Source organism: Scyliorhinus torazame, chromosome 4 (genome assembly GCF_047496885.1).
Source record: "Scyliorhinus torazame isolate Kashiwa2021f chromosome 4, sScyTor2.1, whole genome shotgun sequence".
Taxonomy (NCBI): domain Eukaryota; kingdom Metazoa; phylum Chordata; class Chondrichthyes; order Carcharhiniformes; family Scyliorhinidae; genus Scyliorhinus; species Scyliorhinus torazame.
This window is the reverse complement of record NC_092710.1, coordinates 195240688-195265755: the sequence shown is the minus strand read 5'-3', so window position 1 is coordinate 195265755 and position 25068 is coordinate 195240688. Positions and strand designations below refer to the sequence as shown.

The 25068-nt window shown below is 47.5% G+C and overlaps 1 long non-coding RNA gene across 1 annotated transcript; it reads right to left on the bottom strand.

The window, feature by feature from the left end:
* Positions 1–9170: 9170 nt before the first annotated feature.
* On the bottom strand, positions 9171–11906 carry LOC140411696 (uncharacterized). Its single transcript, XR_011940953.1, has 3 exons — positions 11796–11906; positions 10556–10611; positions 9171–9566 (listed from the first exon to the last, which is right to left on the bottom strand). It is a non-coding gene; the product is annotated as an uncharacterized lncRNA (long non-coding RNA).
* Positions 11907–25068: the final 13162 nt, after the last annotated feature.

Genomic DNA, 25068 nt, shown 5'->3' with positions numbered 1-25068 from the left:
AGAGACCTTTCTAATTTAGTAGGATCAAATTCAGAACCAATCCTGTTTAAACTTATATTCATGACTTAGATTCAGAGAGTAATCAAATTTGCAGATCAGGTTAGGCAATAGGAATATAAGAACATAGGAACAGGAGTAGGACATTCAGCCCCTCAAGCCTAGCCTGCCATTCAATGAGATCATGGCTGATCTGTGACCTAACTCCATATACCTGCCTTTGGCCCATATCCCTTAATATCTTTGCTTAGCAAAAATCTATCTATCTCAGATTTAAAATTACCAACTGCTCTGGCTTCAACTCCTGTTTGTGGGAGAGAGTTCCAAACCTCTACCTAACATCCCTCCTGAATGGTTTGGACCTAATTTATAGACTATGCCCCCTAGTTTTAGAATTTTCAAACAGCGAAATAGTTTATCTTTGTCTACCCTGTCTTTTCCTGTGAATATCTTGAAGACTTTGATCAGATCACCCTTGGCCTTATATATTCGAGCAAAAACAGGCCTAGTTTGTGTAATCTCTCCTCATAATTTAACCACTGTAATCCAGGTATCGTGTTTGTAAACCTATGTTGCACTCCCTCCAAGGCCCATTTATCCTTCCGAAGGTGGTGCCCAGAACTGCTCACAGCACTTCTGAGGAAACATATCAGGATCGTGAGGATCATCAAGAAAATCAGTTGGACAACATATGTAAACGGCAGAACAATGAATATTAAATTTACTGTGGAAATGGGTAAAACAATGCACAGAGGATGGGAAAACAGGCATCACGGATACATCATGATATGCTGCTGAAATAGTAAAGCTGAGGTTGAAGGAGACCTTGGGATCCTAGAAGACTTGTTTCTATAATTTCTAACCACTGTGGAGCAGTGTTTAACAAAACCAACAGAATGCTGACTTGTACAACAAAAACATTATAGCAACAGATTTTGAGCTCACACTAGCCATCAGTGACAAATGCAGTGTGGGCTCAAAACTGAGAGAATTGAAAAACACGATTCTCTCCAACATGATCGGAATTTGCGCTTTTCACCCCCCTCCCTCACCAGCAGAGTCCTGCAAATCGTGCCGCGGGAGCCCAGGTACCTCATTTTAATACATTAGCATATCATGAACAAGCGCTAACACCGGACCTCCCTCCTTCACTGAATATTCATCGGAGGCTGCCGTCATTTACAACAGGGTTCCATAAACATGAAACTGGTGGCCTCACCTCCAAGAAGGATTTCGGAGGTGAGCGCTCAGGCAGCCATGAATCCCCAGGGTCTTCAAAGCCCAGGGTACACTGGAGAGATGTGGGGACACAGATAAGTTCAACTTGGGGCCAGGGCTGGGGGTCAGTCTCTCAATCTTATGGTGGGGGCAGGGAATTTCTAGAGATCTTACGGTAGCAGAATGGTCAGCACTGTTGCTTCACAGCGCCAGGGACCCGGGTTCGAATCCGGTCTGTACGGGGTCTGCACGTTCTCTCTTTGTGTGCGTGGGTTTCCTTCGGGTGCTCCAGTTTCCTCCCACAAGTCCTGAAAGACATGCTTGTTAGGTAAATTGGGCATTCTGAATTCTCCCTCAGTCTAACTGAACAGGCGCCGTGATGACAGTCAGTGTGGTGACTGAGAAGTTTTCACAGTAACTTCATTGCCGCCGTGTTATGTAAGTCGACTTGTGATACTAATAAAGATTATTATTATTATTATTTTGGGGTGCCCTTTGCCGTCAGGGGAACTGGAGGCTAACATGCAGGATTCGCTTCCGGTGTCCCGCTTACTGGGCTTGTTCTCAAATCACTGCTGAGGGAGTGCCCATACTTAGTGGGAGCTGGAAGGTGGATGGGAGGAGGTGAGCACAGAGGTTCAGCCGTTGGGGGCAACTGTGAGGTTACTGGGTGGGGTTCCATGGGAGGCCAGGCTGGAAGAGCAGAGGGGGGACTCAGGAATGGGTTGCAACCCAGCCTTGTGAGGAATGAAGACCATCTCACTTGGGGAAGCATGATTGCATTGTGTGTGGAACCCCACGCTCAGGCAGCAACGTGAGGACAAAGGGGTTAAGCTATATGGAATTTCAATTCCACTTGTCTGGGAAGTTTGACTGTCAGGAATTAGTGTGTTGAGCCGTGAACTGGGAAAATGAGGGTGCCCTCTTGGTATGTGCTTATCATGCACATCCGTGCCTCGTCTGCCACAAGAGACAGTCATTTTTCTGATATAATACCTCACCCTTCATTGACTAGTCAACTGTGCCATTGAAATCTGAAGGGTTAAACATCAGTGCCACTGATTGGAGTGGCAAGCATTGAACTCCAATGCTAATACAATAATAAACATAACACCAATTACACTGATGTGTCCTCCAATGCAAGGCTTCATGGTTAAGTCTATCATCACTCACCCCATTTTAGGTCATGACGGTGGGCGTCTTTGAGGTGCCCCATGAGGGTGCAAACGCTGGCCCCATGCATTCGCTCAACTTCTCTGTCACCTAACACAAGGTTTGTTAGGGCGAGGTTGGGGAAAGATCTGGGGAAAGGTGCCACGGGGACTCATGAGGTGCAGGCCCTAATCCTGGTGCAGTTGAGAGGGACATCTGTTGGGAATTGCCAGTGTGAGGGGGAGGGTGTGAGTCTCAGTGGAGAGGGACTCACTGAGGGAGAAACGCATGGGTGGAGATCCCAGAGGAGTGGAGAGCTGAGGGACAAGACATGTCAGGAATTCCCACTGCTCACTTTGGTGCTCTCTTCTTTTCAGTGCATGATTCTGGAGAATTATTGAGCCCTTTGAGTTAGCTTTTCTACTCATAGCGATCAAGCAACAGCAGAGACAATGACGTGCCATTACACATGTCCAGGACCAGTGCCTTGCAGGGGGTGGGGAGGCTGGATCCATAGCTGTTCCAGGAACTGCACCACAGATGTGTAGTGATCTCTGTATATGTAAATACATGAATGGTTAATGTGCAGTCAGTACAGTCAGATGATCACTAGAGGGCAACACTAACAGGGAGTATATAAGCAAGCTCAAGCTGTTTTCCCGCTCTCTTCGTGTGTGTTGTAGCTAGAGAGCAGAAGTGTAGAAAGCTCAGAGTGTCGAGTATTATATTCATTGTTAATCTAATTCAATCTTGTTTAATTTGACTACTAGTAAAAGTATTAAAGAAAAGAACTCACCAGTAAATGAATTAGTTACTCAACAAATAATTTGTCATCACTGGAAGACTGTGAGTAATCATCATCAAAGTTAAGTTTAACTCAGCAGAAACAAATGAGTAACATATATTACTCCCAAGTAATATAACAAGATGATGGAGCCCTCCAGGACGCACTACCGACATATGGTATACCAATGTCAGACATCCTATCGACATATGTTGGCGTTTCAGTGCTGGAGAAGATTGCGCCTATCCCCGGGGTCAGTGGACCAGCTGTGTCATGTCCTGCAAGAGTTGGCACCACATGGAATGGGAAGACACCGACTGCTCCTGACCTGTAAAGTTACCGCTGATCAGAACTACTATGCGAGCGGCTCGTTTAGGGACAGCACCGGTTATCTGTGTGATATCTCACAGTCAGCCACACACAACTGCATTCACAAGGTTCCAGATGCCCTTTATGCGATGGCCCACATGCATATAAGCTTTGACAGGGACCAGGAGAGCCAAAAAGCCAGGGCTATGGGCTTTGCCCACTTAGCAGGCATGCACCAGGTGCAGGATGTGATAGACTGCACTCACGTGGCCCTACGGTCTCTCTGTGGTTTTATTCATGAACCACAAGGGATTCTCCTCCTTCAATGTCCAACTTGTTTGTGACCACACTCTATAATTCTCCAGAATCATGCACTGAAAAGAAGAGAACACCAAAGTGAGCGGTGGGAATTACGGACAGAGCCCTGTCCCTCAGCTCTCCACGCCTCTGGGATCTCCAGCCATGCGCTTCTCCCTCAGTGAGTGCCTATGTTCACCCGTGCCAACTGGATGTCCACTGTTTCTTCTTCTTCCTCACCCTCCTACTAAGTCTATGTGTAACTCCTGTGTAATGCAGGTGTGTGCCTGTTTCCTGAGGAGCGTCCATGACAGTTATATCTTGGGGTGCTTTCAGATCCCAGACATTTTTGAGGGAGAGCAGCGGTCAGAAGGATGGCTCCTCGGCGACAGAGGATACCCACTCAGGAAGTGGGTGATGACACCTGTGGAGACTCACTACAACGAGGCTCATGCATCAATGTGCTTGCTGGCCGAATAGGAGATTGGACTGCTCAAAATGCAGTTCGAGTGCCTTGACTGGGCAGGGGGAGGGGGGGTGCCCTCCATTGAGGCCCCAGTGTGGTCTGCAGCGCTCTCCACAACTTGGTGCTACAGAGGGGAGAACAGCTGGACCAGAAGGAGATGAAAGAGTGTCATCTCCTTGGATGAGGAGGAAGTTGAGGAGGGCATCTGTGGAGGAAGTCGAGGAAGGGCTCAGGCCATCATCAGGGTCCACATGGACCAATGAGCTTGGGATGCCCTCATAGCCTTTTGGGTTGGGGACAACCGGGACTAGTGGGGAGTGACATCTCATCATAACTGTGGTGCCAGCAGTAGGTTTTCATGATGGTGCTCAGGTTCATGGGCGGGACACCTAAGCCATTGGCCGGATTCTGCAGGAGAATGATGATGACTTGCATTGAGGACTGAGCGATGCTTCTCTCATAATCAGCAATATGTCTGACTCTTGCCTGAAAGAGAGTTGACCATGTTCTGTCAATGAACTGGCTTATCATGGAGTTTAGCGATGCGAGATGAACTCTCACCTACTACAGCCCTCTTTGAGGTCAGGGGTCCTGTTGTGTTCCTCCAACTGACCTGCGGGGTGGGTCAGCCTCTCTATGCTTTGTCAGCCCTTGACATCCTCAGCACTGGAGAAGAGGGGCAGAAATAAGAGCTCTGAGTATTAATTGCTGGGGGGAGTGGGGAGGTGGGGGGGGGGGGGTTGTTGGGGGGGGGGCTGCCAGCAGCAGCGCATCTTCACTGAGTCACCATTGTGGGACAGACATAATGCTGCCATTCTCACATTGCACATGGATGAAGCACCGATCGTATATGGGGGTTTGCGGAGCATGTCGTCATGAAATAATTGGGTGGCAGATCTGCTGGTGATCACAGTGATGTTCATTTACAAGTGCTATATCACAGTGGTGATCTGTCTTAACTAATGTCTATGTTCACCAGTGCCCACCAGGTTCCCACTGTTACTTCTTCTTCCTCACCCTCCTACTATGTCTAGATGTAACCCCAGGATCCACAGCTGAGGCAGAGGCAGTTTGCTGCCTGCCACACCCTGTTGCCTGAGATTACCTTGGCGGGTATCCCCTTGGGGGGCCTGAGCCTTGAGGGTCCGTGCCTACTTTCGTGGAGCACAGATGTTGCGGTGCTATCCTCCATGGAATGCTGGACTGGAGGTCTGTCGCTCACCGGGAGAGAGATGACAGATGGACTGGACACCCCAGAGTCCCTGGATGGTGGGCCATGGGCTGTGGCCTCTTCCCTTTGGGTGCTCAAGGGCCCCTGTGCCCTCCCATGGGATAGACAGGGAGCTTGAGTGATATCCAGAAGCCCTGTCGTCCTCTGGCACTGACACTCTTGGATTCCTATCGTTGCCTGTACCATGCTGTTGAAGCCCTGCTCCCTGGAGCTCATGCCCTCAGCCGTAGATGTCATGAGCTGAACCATGGGGTGGACATCCCTCGGTCCAGGTCCTGCACTAAGGTTTCCATTGCGGACTCCACCCTCATAGTGTTGGCCTTGTTACATGAAGTGACGGCACCATCTCCTCGGACAGAAGGCAATGGGACTCCTCTAGTCAGCCTTGCATCCTGAGGAGGGATAGTGTCATCCCTTCCTGAGGTTTGTGACTCTGCCAGTGCAGTTCCATCAAATCTGGGATGACTGGACCGAGGGGCATATCATTGACCAGATGCTCCGCAGAGTCCTGGGCTCCAGCATCTCCCAAAGTATTGGATCCTTGGGACATCCCCGTCTCCACCTGCTGTGAATCTTCAACTGTGAGGTGCTCACCAGTGAGTGACCCAGACGCCTGCCTACTACCTAATGCCACCGAGCTGTGAGTATCTGTGCTGGTCGAGGGTACAGATGTGATGCCTCTTCCGTGATGATGTCCGAAAATCCCCCTCATAGCTGCTTGGCTATTCTGCAGGCACAAGGATGCCCTGGGCTGCTCATCTGCAGGCCTTGCAAGGAAAGGGAAATGGCACTTGTACATCACGGGAGGCTTGAGGATTGCATCATTAGTGTTCTAACTTTTGTGCTGCAGCAAGACAGCTGGGGAGATTGTAGACGGGTGCCCTGCCTGTTCAGATGGTTGAGGAGTGGGATTGGAGTTGAAGCAGGGGTGTGAGGAGCAGAGCCTAATGTGCTGAGGGACACCTTGAGGATTGTCAGCAGATGGGAAAGAGGGCCTCATGACAAGTGGACAACCCGCGAGGTGGCTGGGTGAGCGATCACGTTGGAGATACGAGGGATGTGTGAGGGATGGCAGTGAGAAACTGGAGGTGTCAGACTTACCCTGGCCGTATGAATAAGATCATTTTTTATTCTGGTACAGCTACTCCCTTCTTTTCCAGAGGGAGCTGGCACTTATGAAGACAGGCACAGGTGGGGTGGTCACCTTCCTTGAGGGATGTCTTCTGGAATGTGGGTACAGGAGTCCTGCCTCTGCTGGACTCCATCTAGTAGTCAGGTCAGGGCTCGCTTCGAGAATCTTGGAGCTGGCTTCCTGGCTGCCATCCTCTGGTTGGATCTGGAACAATTGCTGGTGAATGCTGGGGAGGCATTTAAATGTAGCTCCCCAGTGAATGCAGTGATTAAGTTTTCCTGGGGCAAGCAAATCAGTGGGAGGCTGCCAAGAGCCACGGCGTGATTCAAGTGAAGAAAAAACCTTTGATTGAGTGGGTCAAATCTGCAATAATTCCCACCGACGAGGCCTATGGGATTCACACCGTTTTCCGCACCGGAATTGACACTTTGCCATTTTTTGGTAAGATTCCGCCCATTGACTGAGAAAGTTATACTCTGACTGTATAAGCTCTAGTCTAGACCACAAATGAGTATTGTGCCCAGTTCTGGTCATCAAGGAATAACGGAGACATTTAATCATTGGAGTTAGGCTGGAGAAAAGCCACAAGGTTAATCGCTTGTGTTTGAGTAAACACTGGAGAAACTGAGGCTCCTCAACCTTAAAAGAATGTGGCTAAGAGGTGATCATTTAAGAGTAAATAGGGAGAAAATAGTATGAAAAATGTAGACCATCAAAATTGCTTTAACTTATGAAAATATCACAGGGCCATAGAGGCAAACAGATCACAGAATCATAGAATCCCTACCAAAGGATCCCATTTGGCCCATTGACTCTGCACCGACCTCCTGAAAGACCTCCAACTGTCCCACCAAATCCCCATAAACCCACCTAATCTGCACATGCAAGCATGTTAGTACTTACGATGAAATGCTGGTGCTTAAAACCTAATTCCTTCAATTTTGCTTCTTAGTGCTAACATCAAGTGCTCTCAGATCAGATAATAAGAAATAGGTGCAGGGAAGATCTATTTTCCATTCAATATGATCGTGGCTGATGTTTGGCTTTCAATTTCACTTTCCCACCCTCTCCCATATATCTTGATTCCAAGAGAACAAAACTGTCCATCTCAGTCTTAAATGTATTCAATGATGGAGCATCTACAACTTTCTGGGTAGAGAATTCCAGAGATTCACAATCCTTTGAATTAAGTTTTTCCTCATCACAGTTCCAAATGTTCTGCCACAAACATTCAGACCCTTCACCACCGATGAACAGTGGCAGCCATGTGTACCATCTACATGATGCACTGCAGTAACTCACCAAGGTTCCTTATTTAGCACCTTGCAAACCTACGACCACTACCATTTTCTAGAAGGAGAAGAGCAGCAGATACCTGGGAACCCCACCATCTGGAGGTTCTCCTCCAAGTCACTCACCACCCTGACTTGGAAATATATCGCCGTTCCTTCACTGTCGCTGGGTCAAAATCATGGAACTCTCTCCCTAACCGCACAGTGGGTGTACCTACACCTGAAGGACTGCAACAGTTCAAGAAGGCAACTCACCACCAGCTTCTGAAGTGCAATTAGGGAAGGGCAATAAATGCCACATCCCGTAAATGAAGTATCTGCTCTGCCCACCCCATTCATAATCTTGAATGTTGCAATGGGGCCACCTCTCATTCTTTTAAACTCCGTGGAACATAGGCCCAATTTACTCAGTCATCATGGGACAACCCTCTTGTTGTAACCCCAATAGAGATCCCCAGGATCAGGACTATACGGTTTCCCATGACTTCCCTGGAATTGGAACTTCCCCGTTAAGGGGGCGGGGCTTTTCCTTAACAAGGGAGCCCCAACTTGTATAAAAACTCCGACCTGGATGCCGGTCGAGGGTGGAGACCCTTAGGGGAGTGGAGGAGCTTTGGATTTGTATTGCAATAAACCTTGTCTGTTAATTTCTACTTATCGGCTTTGCATTCTGCTTGCTGGGATTCAACACCCCTCAACCCAGGAACCAATCTAGTGAACCTTCACTATACTGCCTCCAATGCAAATATATCCTTCCTTATAGATGGAGATGGAAATTGCACACAGTATTCCAGGTGTGGTATCACCAAATCCCCATACAATTATAGCAAAACTTCTTTACTCTTGTAATCCAATCCCCTTGCAATAAAGGCGAAAATGCCATTCACTTTATGAATTGCATGCTGTATTTGTTTGCTAACTTTCTGTGTTTTTCTTACAAGTGCACCCAAGTCTCTCTGGACATCAACATTTACACATTTCCTGGTGAACATAGCCTCTAGGCAAAGTAGAACTTCCACCCTAATTGGATAATCCTAACCACAAAAGAGCACCCCTCACTGTTCATGTTTCCTCCACAGGCCATCCATGAGAGTTCTAATTACAATCAAATTAGTTGAGGATTATATTGTGGTGCACACCTCTTCTGGAACTATACAATAAATTTTCTGATTCCATACAGTTGATACCCAGTAATCTTTATGGACAGAAAATCATGGGCTGTATAAGGTTATTGATTTGTGCTTGTGATTTACAAGACACCCAGCTCCATTTTGAAGATTTTATTATCTTTAAAACAGGTTCAAAACTATAAATTCGAGCAGGAAAACCAAAAGTTTGGCAAGATGTTTCTGCATGCAACAACACCTTGGCTGATCAGTTTGGGTGGGTTGTAGGCAAGTGAGATACTGGACAAGGCATCTCTTCTGTCTGCAGCTCTTGTATCTTCTTGTTGTGATCTTTTATCCAGTTTTTGTAAATTCCCATCATGCAAAGGCTGTGAGGGGCATTACCTTAAAGGTTTGACTTGAGTTGCCTGAGCTGTCAATCTTCCAAATCTGCACACTCTTTGTTAACATGTGTACAGTCATGCAGACCTTTTTCTCAGTGGCAGATGTCTTGTTTCACCACTTTATGGAGCCATCTGAATAGATTGTATATTCTGAATTGTTTGCATTTCCTGGCGTTAGCTGCCATAGAGAAAGTAAAATTAGTGTATCACAGCCGAGCAACAGAGATATTTTTCCGAAAAAGTTCGAATTGCTTGATGCTTCTCAGAGTATGTTTGTGAAAGGTAGTTTGTTGTATATTTACTTTTCTTTGCAAAGTCTTTAGGCATGGCAAAGCATTTTTATATCCACAAGATTAAAGGTTTAAGGGTATATCCATCCTTAAATCTGCCCGCATGTGATTTTTCAATATGAACTCCCAGCCAGTAAGAATCAGCCAAGGTCTGTCACTCATTCCATGTGGAAAGAGCAGAATTTACTATGATGATGTAAGACTGGCAACGTGCATTTAATGGATGGTAATCAAGAGTGGAAACACACAATCTATTTACTCTTCTCATCCAGGAGCATTGAGACCAATTATAACCCCCCCAGTTATCTCACAAAAACAATTCCATTAACGTATGATTGAACAGTTACTAAAATGTATTGAATATGTCACTTCCTCAGCAGTCCTGTTGCAGTGTCTACTATTTAACATCTAAAACTAATTTAGATTGCTCGGGTGTTTCAATTGTAATGCCCCTGGACAGCTGACCCTTACTGTTTGTTAATCTTTGAGTGTGTTGTGCGTTTGTTCATGTGTGTGTGTTTGGTGTGTTAGTGCGTGTGTGTGTGTGGGGGGGGGGGGTGCGGGGGGAGGTGGGGGGTAGGTCAGTGGAGGATAGAATCAGGGCAGGGTGTCCCATCAGGGTAATAACTAGCATTACTGAATAGGCTTCCCAGGTTTAATCATTGGGCAACAGGTTCTTGCCAATTGCCTGGTCCTTTTGGCTGGAGAGTTGGGTTGTGGCATATTAGTGAGGACAAGCTATTAAATCACAAACTGCAAATATTGTATCTTTCCAATCGATAAAGCAGCTCACTGAAAACTGAGAAACTCATGGAGAAAATTATCCTGTGCTACTAATGAGGACAGCATTGTAGAAAGGCCATTCATTACTACTAACCTTGTTGTAATAGCTCAGTCCCAAGACAGCAGTAAACTTTGTCTTCAGTTTCCTATCTGCAAAGCCAAATTATCCATTCCTAAGTAAATCGGATCATTCAATTAAAAAGAAAAATCAATAGCTGTTGTTCCAGTGCCTGTTAGATCTTACTTCTATAGAAATTTTTTTCTCTGCTTGTTAAAGTTGGATGGTTTCCAACTCAGAGGAATACCTTACTGATGATTATTTTTCTATACGGGAAGCACTGAAGGATTGGATCCCACCAAATTAACAATAATATAGAGTTAAAGCACACAGCAAAATAATCAAAATAAATTTATTTGTGACATGGAATTAATTTAATTCCAGGCATAATTATAAATATATAGAACTAAATATTGTTTTGTTACCTCAATATTTTGCAAAATAAAGACTGAAACATTTTCAGTGAAAATAAAAAATGAAGTGGAATTTCCACATGTTCTCAAAGTAAAATAAAACTTCAGGAAATTACCTGAACCTCCCAAAAGAAACATTAAGAAACCCTGCCTGTAACCCACTGAGTGCAACATTAAAGGTTTTGGTGGGAAAATTTGGTTCTGTATCACTGGTATTTGTGGCTCTGTGTATGCTGGTTTAGTAGCAAAATTACACCCCCTCCTGCTTCCACCAACCTCTGACAGATTCATGCTGAACATCGTCTTAGCATAAGCGTGAGTATTATGAATAGGTGCTGCAAGGATACAGAGAAGGCAGGTTGTGATGTCAGTCAGTGCCTATTATAAATTTGATGCCAGACTTGCCAATTTGGACCTTACCACTCTAGATATTACCCTCTCTTAAAAACGCACGGTTGAACAAATGTTCAGCAGCACAAGAGATCTGTACCTCCTCCCAGCAGCTCTATTTTAAAAAATTGTTACTGGTGTTATGGGCCAGGGTTTAGAGAATCCCAAAGTGTATCATGGAGTTCACCTGATCCATAACTTTTAATAGATTGTGGTATGGGGAGCACACGGCTTACTCGACAGGTGTGGTACAGCAGGAAATGGACCAAGGGTTTTTAAAACAAAACAATGTTTATCCTATGAACTCAAGTTAACCTTTTTAAAACAAACAGTGAATATCTTAGCAACCATTAAATCAAATACAACCCCCAAAGAATAAAAACTAAGTAACCCTGTAAGCTGTCCTTTTAACATTCAAAAGACTTAACAACCTTTAAACAGGAACACATTAGGGTTACATTTAATACTGAGACCTTTTTACAATTCTGAGTTCGCCAAATGATCCATAGATAGTCTTTGCGTGGGAGAGATCAACAGTAGTGCAGCTCACTGAAACAACACAGACACATCCAAGCTCTTCTCAAACTGAAACTAAAAAAGCAGATGTGGAACTCAACTCCACCCACACTCTGACATCACTCTAGTAACATGAGCAACTCCATTTCTTAAAGGTACATTTCTTAAACACCCATTTCTCATATGACACCTCCCCCCCCCCCCAAGAAAAAAAACAAACCATCAACTTCAAGATGGTTTCATTTTTCACCTTTTCACCATCCTTTAAGAAATGCACACAGCAAATATACTTTATCGTTTAAAAAAAAACAACTCATGCAAACAGGTATAGAAATATAGTCCATTTTGTTCCCCCGTTCTTCTTCCTCCAACTGAAATTCGTCTCGATTAACAGTCTCTTTGCACAAGAAGGTCTCTGCACAATCTGTCCATTTCTCTACGCCTCGGCATTTATCTTTAAAGTCAGATAATTTAGTTCAATCTGATCATAGAGTCCTTTGCAATTCTCCAACACATGCACATTGGTTATCACAGCTTTCAGGCAGTCAAATGCCTGTCGAAAGTCTGCTGTCCATTGAAAAATCCAATTTGGAAATAAAAACTGATTGTCCCATTTCCTCAATGTAATCCTCCAAACATGGAATAGCATAAGAGTCCGTTCTTGTAACTGCATTAACCTTTCTATAGGCCACACACAACCATTAGGTACTGTCTGGTTTAGGTACCATCACTATGGGTGAGCTCCATTGGCTGCGACTCACTTCAATTATGCCATTTTTAAGCATACTCTCAATCTCTTTGTTAACCTGTGCCAATTTTAAAGGGTTAAGTCTATATGGATGTTGTTTGATCCGAACAGCATTTCCCACATCTACATCATGTATAGCCATTTTCGTACTTCCCAATTTATCTCTACAAACTTGCCCATGTGATATCAATAACTCTTTCAGGTCACTTTGTTTTTCCTCCGGAAGGTAACTCAACAATTTATCCTAATTTTTAAGAACATCCTCATTTTCCAATTTATTTTGAGGTATGTCAAATTCACAGTCATCTGGATTTGGTTTGTCACTTTGAGTTAGAATCATTAAAACCTCCCTTTTCTCTCCTTCCCTTTCAAAGTACCTCTTAAGTACATTCACATGACACACTCGGTGAGTCTTCCTTCTATCTGGTGTTTTTGCCACATAATTCACCTCACTTAATTTCGTTTCAATCTGATTAGGTCCACAAAACCTTGCTTTTAAAGGTTCACCTACCACTGGTAACAACACTAAAACTTTATCCCCACTGGCAACACTACGAACTTTGGATTTCTTGTCCGCGACCCGTTTCATCACATTTTGTGCAAATTTCAAATGTTGTCTAGCCAATTCACCTGCTCTATTTAATCGTTCCCTAAAATTTAACACGTATTCCTATTTCCGATTTCTCACCCACCAATTTTTCCTTAATCAATTTAAGTGGTTCTCTTACATCATGCCCAAAAATTAGTTTAAAACTAAATTTGGTTGACTCATTAGGTGCGTCCCTAATTGCAAACATTACGAATGGAATTCCTTTATCCCAATCCTCTGTATAATCTTGACAATAAGCCCTCAACATTGTCTTTAATGTCTGATGCCACTTTCGAACGCTCCCTGCGATTCTGGATGGTACGCAGTTGATTTAAATTGTTTTATTCCTAAGCTATCCATTACTTCTTTGAACAACCTGGAGGTAAAATTTGATCCTTGATCCGATTGTATTTCTGTGGGTAGTCCATATCTAGTAAAGAATTTCAGTAACTCCTCCACAATCTTTTTAGCTGTAATATTATGTACTGGAATGGCCTCTGGAAACCTAGTAGACACATCCATTATAGTCAAAAGATATTCATTCCCACTTTTTGTTTTAGGAAGTGGTCCTACGCAATCAATTAGGACCCTTGTAAAAGGTTCCTCAAATACCTTTAATAGGTATTAAGGGCGCTGGTTTTATCATTGCTTGAGGTTTCCCGATCACTTGACATGTGTGACATGATTGACACAATTTAACAACATCTTTATGTAGTCCAGGCCAATAAAAATATTTCTGGATTTTAGCTTGAGTTTTCCTTATTCCCAAATGATATGCCACTGGTACCTCATGTGCAACTCGCAACACCTCCTTTCTATACCCTACCGGCAATACTACTTGATGAACTTCTGCCCAATTTTCATCCGCCTGCATATGTAAAGGTCTCCATTTTCTCATCAAGACATTACTTTTACGGTAATAACACTCAGGTACACACTCAGATTCCTCTTCCGTGTATGCTTTCTGATACATCCGTTTTATTTCTACATCTTTCTGCTGTAACTCCGCCAATTTTCCTGAACTAAAAATATCTGACTCATCCTTCACCTGTTCTTGTTCAACCATCTGATCAAAAATCATTTCTGACAATTGCACTTCAACGTCATCTTCACTCTTTGATTTCTCCTCTTGTCTTAACCTGTGACTTTGCAACCTTGTTACTACACAATCCGGAAAAATCCCAGGATATTCGTCCTTCAACACTTCAGTTGTCTGATTTTCTACTGGCCTTTCAACCACAGTAGGCATCACTCCCACTTGCGATCGAGCTATATCATGACCCAAGATAAACTGTATTCCTGGACAAGATAGTTTGTCTATTACTCCTTGATGCATGATCAATGACCACTAAAGCGAGGTTGTAGTCCAACTGAAGGCTTTAATAAACTAGATGTTTCCCCCAGCAGCTCAGGTACAGAATGAAGGCTGCTGGGGCGGCATGGGCTCTTATACCCCACCTAGCAGGGCGGAGCTACCATACAGCTTGACCAATAGGAAGCATAGAATATCTACCAATGGTATTCCAGCATTACCAGGTACCATAATACCTCTACACAGACTACCACATTCACCCCCTGTTAAAAAAGAGTCCGGCGGGGGTGGTGGCCTGATGCTACAAACATGGCAACGTGGTCGAATTAGTTATGGAATTAGTTCCAACGTTTTGTAACTATTTACAATTCTATTAACTATTTACAATTTATGATTTAAATTTACAATTTAAAATGAGGCAATCAGTCGGTCGGGGGCCCTGGTCGTCCTCTGTGATCGTCAGAGCTTCGGTGGTGACTCCGGTGGAGGCTCGGCCGTCTGTGACTCCGGGGGCGTGGCCTCGATCTCTGTGGCAGCTTCGACGGTGCTGGTGGGGAAAACGGTTGACCTGGGAAGGGAGCGCCTGCGGGGTGCGTCGGTGGGTGGGGGGGGCCTAGACAGGGCCGGCGGAAGGACCGATCCTCCTGTAAGGTGCCCTGGTGGAGGGGAGGGTGGGACTGGTGGCTGGGGTGTGCGTGGGGCTCCGGCGGGCGCCAGGTCTCGTAGGGAGGCTGTATCTTGTCGGGCGTCAGGGTACGCCACGTAGGCGTACTGGGGGTTAGCGTGGAGAAGATGGACCCTGTCGACCAACGGGTCCGACTTGTGTGCCTGCACCTGTTTTCGGAGCAGGATGAGTCCGGGAGCTGCCAGCCTGGTCGGGAGCGAGGTCCCAGAGGAGGACATCCTGGGGAAGACAAGGAGCCCCTGCACTCCAAGGTCTCCCTTCATCCTGAAGCCCTCCTGAGTGGCTGTTTGTGGCACCGTCTTGGTTCCTCGTCCTGCTCCATGCCTGCCGAGGCCTGTGTTCGTGCTTCTTATCTCCGTCACCCTTTCCTTTGCTTCTTTTTTGTTCTGCGCTCTCCCCTCGACTTCTCTCCCCCCTCCCCCCCCTTAGTCCCTGTTCCTCTGTTCCCTGCCCCCCCCTCCCGTGTTCTTCCCCCTTCTGCCCTGCCCCCCTTCTCTTTGTGCCAGGTGCTCCCTCTCCCCTGAGAAGCGCACCGCGGCCCTCCTTTCTTTCTTCCCTCCCGTGTTAGCCCTCCGCGCTAGCCTTGCTCTGGTCCTGTTTTACCTTCCTTTTGCTAGCCCTTGTCTCGCCCTCCTGTCTGCCTTTTTCACCCACATTCACCTTGCTTCGCTCCCCCCCATTGCATTGAGAGGTGGAACGAGCCCGGGAACAAGTCAGCACAGTCCCGCACAGTGCACCAAACACGTGTGTACAGTTCGTGATCGTATTGTCTCTGTTTGCGGTCTGCCCGCTGCTCTTTGTTCCAATTCTTCCTTTCTTTTCCATCCCCGTCGCTTTCATGATGGCCGTTGTGGTTGTCCCTCCCCCAGTTTGTTTGCTCCAACGAAATCCTCCGCTGCCGCTGGTGTGAAAAAACAGCTCCTTCCCCTCAAATGTTACCCAGAGTTTGGCCGGGAATAACATCCCAAATTTCACATTACTTTTGTGGAGTGCTGACTTGGCCCTGTTGAATTCAGCCCTTCTTTTGTCCAGGTCCGCCCCAATGTCCTGGTACACCCTTATGGTCTTCCCTTCCCACGTGCTCGCTTTCGTCTGCCGGGCCCACTTTAGGATTTTTTTCCCTGTCTTGGAACCTGTCACGATAATCGCTCTGGGCTGCTTCCCGGCTTTGGGCCTGGGTCGGAGCGACCTGTGCGCCCTGTCGATTTCTGGGGGGTTTGGAAACTTCTCCCTTCCCACTAGCTTGCCCAGCATTTGGGTGACGTAGCCTGTTGGGTCTCTGCCCTCCACCCACTCTGGCAGACCCACTATTTTAACATTCTGCTATCTGGACCTATTTTCCTGGTCCTCCACTTTCCCTCTTAGGCTCCCCTGGGTCATTACCAACCTTTTCACCTCGGTTTCCTGAGTTACCATCCTGTCGCTCTGGTCTGAGGCGGCCCTCTCCAACTCCTGAATAGTTTTCTCCTGCACCTCCACCTTCCTTTCCAGGCCGTTGATGGTTCGCTGCATTTTTTCTGTTGTTTCCGCCAGCATCTCCTTCATCATTGTGTGGAGCTCCATCCTGAGTGCCTCCCTCATGGCATTTATCTCCTCCTTTATGACGTTTATTTCCGTTTTCAACACGCTTCTCCATTCCTCCCCCTGTGCGGGGGGCGGGTGGGGGGGGGGGGGGGGCAGCGGGGGGGGATGTTCGCCGCGTCCTGTTCCTGCTCCGCTGCTCGGCTCGCCAGCTTTTCCGCTTCCTGATTCGCCTGAACCTCCACCTCGCCCCATGGGGTCGTCTGCCTGCGCAGCTGCAGCTCCTGCTTTTTTCCTTCCCCTTCGCTGCTGTTCCTTCTTACATCTCGCCGTCCCCCCCGATTTATTATTTGCAGGCATATTTCTGTCTGTGCCTTTCTCTTTTTTTCCTGGGTTTTGGTGCGAAAAAGAAATTCTTTTTTTTGTTCCCCCCAAAGAAAAAAAAAACCCCAAGGGGTTTTAAAAATGATTTTTTTTTCATAAAAAGGGATTGTGTTTTTGTAAGTTTTTTTTCCCTTCAAAAAAGTTTTTCTTTTTTTTTTAATTTGCAGGAGAGGAACAAGGAAGGTTGAATTAAAGAATTCTTATTTTGTCCTTGTGTTATCCTCTCCGTACTCCGCCTTTCAGGCCGTTTCTGAGCGATCCTCACTCCTCCTCCACGTGCAGCTCACCGGGATCAGTCTCTCCTATTTTTTTCCTCTCCCTCTCCAGCTCCGTGGATCGGAGCTTTGGCGCCTGGGCAGGGCCGAATTCGCGGGGCCTAAAGAATTTTTTTTTTCTTTGAAAATTCCCTGGGAAACCCCCCCCCCAAAAAGCAGTGATTTTGTGGCTGTGCGGGAGCGTCTTTGCTGCGGCCGCTCCGTTCCCAATCGCCACCGGATGTCGAGTGCTATATATTTCAACAATGCTTACAAGGTAAAGACAAATCTTGCAACTCCTTCCTAACTAATCTCCGCCTGCTAGCGCTCTCCTGCAACTTTGGTGATATTGCTGACTCCATGATCAGAGACCAAATCATTTTTGGCATTCACTCTGATCCTCTGAGAGAGCAGCTTTTAAAAATCAAGCATATGACCCTGCCAGTCGCGATTGAAACATGCGCAGTGCATGAGCACACCAAAAATCGGTATTCCCAATACAAATCGGCTGAAAATGAGAAACTTTCCTCCCACGAGGCAGAGAGTGTGCAGGCCATCGCCCGGATGCAGCGCCTCAGCCTTGATGAAAGCGGCCATTTTTCCGCTCTTCCCGGAGCCCCACGCATGCGCGATGCGGATGGGATAACGAAGTGGCCGATCACCACACTGCGCAGGTGCGAACGTCTGCCGACCGCACTGCGCATGTGCGACGACACACGGAGCATAACGACGTCATGACGTGCCCGAACTGTGGCACCGCCCACTTAAAGAAACACTGCCCTGCAAGAGGCAGGCGATGTTTAAATTGCGGAAAGCCTGGAGACTATGCAGCCTTGTGCAGGTCTGCACCACCAGTCAAGGGCCAGCATTCCCAACTCCAACGCAGGCGCGTTCGGAGTGTCCAGCAAGGTTTACAGGATTCTGATCCTGGAAGCATTATGGATCCAGAAGACGATTGCCTGGAGTCCCCCTACCATGTGGGCATCATCACCACACGTGAACATGCTTCACCGACATCATCACGGAGCCTGTCCATCCTCACTGTGGATTCTGCGGACGAATGGCGTGCGGTGATGCAAGTAAATCAATGCTCTATCCAGTTCAAGCTAGACACAGGTGCTTCTGCCCATATCCCTTCACAGGCAGATTTCAACCACATCAAGAAGCCACCCACGCTCCTTCCAGTAGCCTGCCAGCTCCTGGACTATAACGGCAATGCCATCACAGCACTGGGATCCTGCCATCTGCTTGTCTCCAACAGGAGCATTCACGCAAGGCTAAGGTTTGAAATCGTCAAGCCAGACAGGGCCTCCCTGCTCGGCGCACATGCATGATTGCAGCTAAACCTTGTGCAGCAGGTCTACACAATGACCTCCCCCAACGTGGATCTCCAAGCCAGCATTGACGACATCCTCGCTCAGTATCCGGATGTGTTTGACGGGATGGGCACTCTGCCATATCGATACAAGATCCTACTGCAGCCTGATGCCACGCCTGTGGTCCACGCTCCACGTCGAGTCCCGGCTCCACTGAAGAAGAGCCTGAAGGCGTAGTTGAAAGATCTTCAGGACCAGGGCATCATCTCCAAAGTCACAGAACCGACTGACTGGGTCAGCTCGATGGTCTTCACTATACAGTGAATGGTAGAACCCTCAAGAGTATTGAAAGTCAAAGAGATCTAGGAGTACAGGTCCACAGGTCATTGAAAGGGGCAACACAGGTGGAGAAGGTAGTCAAGAAGGCATACGGCATGCTTGCCTTCATTGGCCGGGGCATTGAGTATAAGAATTGGCAAGTCATGTTGCAGCTGTATAGAACCTTAGTTAGGCCACACTTGGAGTATAGTGTTCAATTCTGGTCGCCACACTACCAGAAGGATGTGGAGGCTTTAGAGAGGGTGCAGAAGAGATTTACCAGAATGTTGCCTGGTATGGAGGGCATTAGCTATGAGGAGCGATTGAATAAACTCGGTTTGTTCTCACTGGAACGAAGGAGGTTGAGGGGAGACCTGATAGTGGTATACAAAATTATGAGGGGCATAGACAGAGTGGATAGTCAGAGGCTTTTCCCCAGGGTAGAGGGGTCAATTACTAGGGGGCATAGGTTTAAGGTGAGAGGGGCAAGGTTTAGAGTAGATGTACGAGGCAAGTTTTTTACGCAGAGGGTAGTGGGTGCCTGGAACTCGCTACCGGAGGAGGTAGTGGAAGCAGGGGCATCTTGACAAATATATGAATAGGATGGGAATAGAAGGATACGGACCCAGGAAGTGTAGAAGATTGTAGTTTAGTCGGGCAGCATGGTCGGCACGGGCTTGGAGGGCCGAAGGGCCTGTTCCTGTGCTGTACATGTCTTTGTTCTTTGTACTTTGTTTGTCTGTGTAAACAAGCCTTTGGGGGAGCTGCACATCTATATTGATCCCAATGATCTCAAACATAATATAATGCGGGACCACTGACCCATCCCGAAGCGGGAGGAACTAACAAGTGAAATGACGCACACCCGGGTTTTCACAAAGTTAGATGCATCACATGGATTCTGGCAAATCCAGCTGGATGAGTCCAGCAGAAGGCTCTGCACCTTGAACACACCGTTTGGCAGGTACCCATGGTCCAAGGTGGGCATCGACCTCTTTCATGCCAATGGTCGTGATTATGTGCTGATCATCGATTATTTTTTCAACTATCCAGAAGTTGTGAAGCTCTCGGACCTCACATCCAAGACCGTCATCAAGGCCTGTAAGGAGACATTCTCCAGGCATGGTATTCCACTCACTGTCATGAGTGACAACAGTCCTTGCATCAGCAGCTAAGAGTGGGCAAGATTTGCCCAGTTATATCAGTTTCATCACGGCACTTCCAGCCCACATTATCCGCAGTCCAATTGGAAGGTTGAGAAAGGGGTGCACATAGTGAAGCAGTTCATCTGCAAGGGGGCGCATTCTGCTTCTGATGTCAACCTTGCGCTGCTTGCGTACAGGGCAACCCCTCTGTCTACCGGCATGTCACCGGCTCAACTCCTGATGAACAGGGACCTGCGGACGACACTTCCAGCCATACACTTGCCCAACCTGGATCACCTCCCGGTGCTGCAGAAGATGCAGAAACTCAGGGACCGGCAAAAGCAGGGCTATGATGCTCATGCCACCGATTTGCCTGTGCTATCCCCGGCAGATGCTGTTCGGATCCAGCTACCTGATAGAAGCTGGTAAGCTCCAGCGGTTGTTGTCCGACAGGCTGCTCCTCGATCGTACGTTGTGCGTATGGCTGATGGCTCTGTTGTGCGGCGAAACAGTCGGGCACTGCGCACAGTTGCCCACCAAAAAAACCACATTCTTCGTTGTTTCCATCTTCGTTATTGTGCACCTCCTGACACCTCGAACCACAAGGCCACGAGTCTGGCTGCGATCCCGCCCATCAAGGCGCCGTCGTCCCCACCACCACCTCTCCAGCGGTCGACCAGGATCAGACGCAAGCCCCAGAGACTGGACTTATGAACATTTGTTTTGTTTGCTATGATTTGTTTTCGCACATCAGACACCTGTTTTCACATGTACAGATGTTCCCATCTGCCATCTCATGTAGATGCATATGTTTTTTGGCCTCCACATGTAAATACTTTCACAGGCTGCAGAAAAACATTTCAAAAGGGGAGATGTCATGATATGCAGACATGAACATAATGAGATACAGACAGGCAGCTAATGAACACAGAGAACAGGACATAACCAATCAGCAGGCAGAACTCGTGGGGGTGATTTCCCACTATAAAAGGCACGAGGCACTCACACTCCGCCTCTTTCCACTAGGGACATCTACAGAGTGAGTCCGGTGTATATATCACGTAACGCATACAGCACGTGGCTAAGAGCTAGTCTGGTTCAGTCAGACAGAGAGATCACACTTAGGTTAGCAAAGAGTCAAACTCACAGAGAACTGTGCTCACTGTGTGACAGGTTCAATAAATCAGACTGAACTAACTTCAAGGTCTGCAGTCTATTTCAGTCAGAGCTGCATCCAGTTGCAGTCCGTGTTATCTCAGTGTGCTTAACACGACACCTCTCAACTCCGGAATCAACCTAAAAAATCTCCTCTGCACACCCTCCAGTGCCAGGACATCCTTTCTCAAGTAAGGTGACCAAATCTGTACACAATAGTCCAGGTGTGGCCTCACCAGCACCACATACAGCTGCAACATAACCTCCCTGTTGTTAAACTCCATCGCTCAAGCAATGAAGGACAAAAGTCCCTTTACCTTCTTAATTACCTGCTGCACCTGCAAACCAACCTTTTGCAATTCATGCACAAGGACACCCAGGTCCCTCTGCACAGCAGCATGCTGCAATTTTTTACCATGTAAATAATAGTCCATTTTGCTGTTATTTCTACCAAAATGGATGATCTCACATTTACCACCATTGTACTGATTGTACTCATCTGCCAGACCCTTGCCCACTCACTTCAACTATCTACACCCCTCTGCAGACTTTCAGTGTCCTCTGCACACTTTACTCTAGCACTCATCTTCGTGTTATCTGAGAACTTTTAAAAAATAAATTTAGAGTACCCAATTCATTTTTTCCAATTAAGGGGCAATTTAGCGTGGCCAATCCACCTACCCTGCACATCTTTTTGGGGTGTGGGGGTGAAACCCACGCAAACACGGGGAGAATGTGCAAACTCCACACGGTCAATGACCCAGAGCCGGGATCGAACCTGGAACCTCGGTGCCGTGAGGCAGCAATGCTAACCACTGCGTCACCGTGCTGCTCTTTTATCTGAGAACTTTGACACATTACTCTTGATCGCCAACTCTAAATCATCATATCCACGTTTTTTACAATGGGGAGATCTGTCCACCGGAACTCCCCGTTGTAGTGATCTCCGAGGCCCACCAAAAAATCTCTGACCTCTCCCCAAGCCCGAACGCAACATGGGAGGGTCCGCTGGGCCCCTGCACCCCACTACACCCACTTTGGGCAACCCCGACCCAATCGCATACGCAGAAAATGCCTACCTGGCACTCTGGCAGTAGCCCTGCTAGCTGACAGTGCCCCTGCCAGCACCACCTGGGCACCTTGGCAGTGACAGGCTGGCACTGCCATGGTATCCAGGTGGCACCTGCAGTGCCAGGGCACAACCCCGCCCAAAGGACACACAGCTGGAGTCTCCGATCCCATTGGAGACCCCCACAAGTGCCATTCCATCCGGTCTCCGATTGGGAGGACCAGTACCAAACAGCGCTGGCCCAAGATCCCTGAGATGAAGGGATTGAATCCCAAAGCCTCAGGTACCTTGGGAATCTGCACATTAGAGTAAGGCTTGCTGCCACGCTCTAATATGCAGATTTGTCAAAAAACGATCCTGCCCATTGTGGGCGGGATTGCCCTTGCAACGTCTTGCGAGATGCGGTGAATCTCGTGAACCGTTGTGAGCTGCATAGATCCCGGGAGCGGGGCCTCCCAGCTTTCACCGGCCACACTGTGCCACGGCGAGCTGCTTTTGTGGTGCAGCGTGGCCGGAAGATCATGCCCATAGACTTCAATCAATGTGGACTTTGTGATCAAAATGCTGCCCAATATGGTTGCTGAGGCTCAGGTGACTTTTGAAATTTCTGTGCAATCTCAGAATGATCAGAAGTTCCCAGAAGATTGCTGATTGAATAACCATGGATGGAGTGCCTGATGTATTCCCCCATTTGAATGGCCGTTGCAAGATGAAAACCAATTGTGGAATTCACATCTATTATTATTTGTGGACTTATCCAAAACTCAAAATCAACAGACGTCCAGACTTGATACTTAACAAACAAGAGCTGCAGAAGCCAACGATCATGAGTAGGTGTGAATAACCCATCCATTTCCTTATTGTGTAGCAATGACTTCCGACTTTCAAACCATTCTGGTTGAACCAGAGAAGTATTGATCTTCAGGTAACAAATCTATTAATTCAAGCACCAAGGAGGAAACAGGCAGTTTGAAACTAAGAACAACAGGGACCATTTTCCTGCCAGGAAAACAGAACCCTGCCGAACAATCAGTCAACACAGACGGTGAGAAGGGAATTCATTCATTTTCACCTGCTTAGATTCACCTCGACAGAAACTCGTCTATCACCTCGTCTGGAAATCCAGAGACGTATAACTTCCATTCATCTCCAAATATCCCCAGGAGAGAACCCACTCACGCCTGCACCATATACACCCTAAGGGATGCGATCTGAAGATAATTTTCTTCTTGTATTCTATTAACATTCTAGTTGCATGCTTCATTCTCCAGAATCCATCTTAATTGTGTGAATCTGTCTGTGTGCGTATCTCAGGGTATTGCGCGAATAAATGTTATATTTTCTTCTGATCTAAACTTTGCCTGAAGCTTACTTCTATCTGTTACTCAAGGTCACAACTCTGAAAAAGTAAAATGCTCCACCCTTCTGGACACTTGAGAGTGAGGAGAAAGGGGAAAAGTTACCCCACTGCCTCTCGCTTTGTCCGCAACAGATTGGGGGCTGAAGAGCAGATTTGAAACCATTGGACAACAGTCAAATCCGAAGCAGGAAGTTTAAGATTGGTTACTGGAACTGAAAAAACAAAATTTTAAAAAATCAGTCACAAGGTTTTCTCTTAGATTTGCTGTACTTGTGGTATTATCATAAATGTAAGAACTGCAAGGGTTAGTGAAGTGTCTAGAGTAGCCACTAGAGGGAGCGACAGTTACAAGTATATAAGGCATTGATGCTGAGCCTAGTGGACCCAGGTCACAGGGCGGGAATCACAGCAGGCCGCATCCACTCATGCTGTACCGTCTGGGGATTCACCGAGATGTAGCATTAGAGCCCGGAAGGCCAGAAAATTAGACTCCAGTTTAGTTGGCATGGGTGCAGGCCGCAGTTTAGTTATAGGGGCTAGGGCACGTATCTGTATATGTTTGTTCACATTAAACACCTGTTACCACTGTTACAACCTGCCTCGGTGTTCTGCCTGATGGGTGTGAGGGGTGAGCTGCTCTGGGCTGGCCAGAGAGGGGATGCGGGGAGGGAATGGGCAGATGTTGTGGGTTGTCCGTGCTCCCCACCCTCCCCCTTCCCCCCACCCCACCGACCACCCCCACCACCGCCACCCCAGGGATTCGATGGGACCGTGTGATGGATCCTCCATCCATGGAGTAGACCCGCTGTTGCTGCCAACCCAGGGCCCCCACTCCGTAGTGAGACAGGTATTCATCACATACGGGGTTGCAGGCAGGGGGGGTAGCCAGGGTGGGAGTGAGGTGGTGTCGGGGTGGAATGCGGTGTCCGTGCCACTTGCCAGTTTGCACCCCCTCTATGTTTTGAACCTGGAGGCGATCGGAGCATCCTGTGCGCATTGGCCCTGGCACACATGTCGTTTGGCCTCCCGTGCCTGCCTGGGCCCCTGTCCTGCCCATCCTCCCCCTCCCCCGCGTCCTCCTCGGCGGACGAGGCCTGCCCTTCCTCCTCCTCCTCGAGCATATCGCCCCTCTGCTGTGCGATGTTGTGGAGGATGCAGCAGGACGATCCGGGTGACCCTCTCAGCATCAGGCACCTGAATCCCATCTTCAGGAGGCCAAAGCACTGCTCGACCACGGACCTGGTCGCTGTAGCGGGTCTCTGCATCGGTCTGTGGCGTCGTTGTAGCGGGTCTCTGCCTCAGTCTGTGACGTCGTTGTAGCGGGTCTCTGCATCGGTCTGTGGCCTCCGGATAGGTGTCATCAGTCACGATTGC